The following is a 1,087-nucleotide window of genomic DNA, read 5'->3' as shown; positions in this document are numbered from 1 at the left end:
ACACACCCCAATTGCCCACCACTGGAAGCCACCATCACCATCGCTCTGTGTCACGTTTGCTGCCTCTGGGATGGGGGTGGGGTCCATTCCCCAGCAGTGGGTTAGCAAAACCCTCCATTTTCTTCATGGTTCATGGTTTTTTTCCAATTCATAGTAATGTGGGGTGTCCCCTACTGGGACCAACCTTGTTTAACATCTTCATCAATGACCTCGATGGTGGGGTCAAGGGCACCCTCAGCAAGTTTGTAGATGACACCAAGCTGAGTGGTGTGGTTGGTTTGCTGGAGGGACAAGACCCATCCAAAGGGACCTTGAGGGGCTCACAAAGTAGATCTGTGTGAACTTCCTGAGGTTCAACAAGGCCAAGCACAAGGTTCGGCCCCTGGGTTGGGACAACCCCTGTATCAGCACAGGCTGAAGGATGCAGGGCTGGAGAGCAGCCCCAAGGAGAAGAACTTGGGGGTGCTGGTGGGGAAAGAGCTGGACATGAGCCAGCAATGTGCACTCGCAGCCCAGAAGCCACCCGTGTGCTGGGCTCATCCCCAGCAGCGTGGGCAGCAGCTTGAGGGAGGGGATCCTGCCCCTCTGCTGTGCTCTGCTCTGGGGAGACCCCCCTGCAGTGCTGGGTCCAGCTCTGGGCTCCTCAGCACAGCACAGACATGGACCTGCTGGAGCGGGGCCAGAGGAGGCCACAGACATGAGGACACGCTACCAGGAGAGACACACGGCAAGTTGTGGTCATGGCAAGACACTGGACATACTACATTGGATGGAGCATTGATGGGGTCCTCCTGGTGACGAAAAATAACCAACGGTGGCACCATCATGTGGCAGGACCCCTGCCTCTGCATCTGCTGGGGATCGGAGCGGGGCCAGAGGAGGCCACAGACATGAGGACACGCTACCAGGAGAGACACACGGCAAGTTGTGGTCATGGCAAGACACTGGACATACTACATTGGATGGAGCATTGATGGGGTCCTCCTGGTGACGAAAAATAACCAACGGTGGCACCATCATGTGGCAGGACCCCTGCCTCTGCATCTGCTGGGGATCCACAGGCTGCTGGGGCGGGGGGTTTTGGCAT

At 57.3% G+C, this 1,087-nt stretch overlaps 1 protein-coding gene across 1 annotated transcript in view; it reads right to left on the bottom strand.

Moving 5' to 3' along the window:
* The window catches only part of SCARA5 (scavenger receptor class A, member 5), a 33,994-nt gene that overhangs the window by 697 nt on the left and 32,210 nt on the right, over positions 1-1,087 (bottom strand). The gene's annotated exons all lie outside the window — the stretch shown is intronic.

The sequence above is a fragment of the Buceros rhinoceros genome, unplaced genomic scaffold (assembly GCF_000710305.1).
Source record: "Buceros rhinoceros silvestris isolate BGI_N320 unplaced genomic scaffold, ASM71030v1 scaffold1664, whole genome shotgun sequence".
In the NCBI taxonomy this organism is placed as follows: domain Eukaryota; kingdom Metazoa; phylum Chordata; class Aves; order Bucerotiformes; family Bucerotidae; genus Buceros; species Buceros rhinoceros.
The sequence above is the reverse complement of the archived record's forward strand: the minus strand, read 5'-3'. Positions and strand labels throughout refer to the sequence as shown.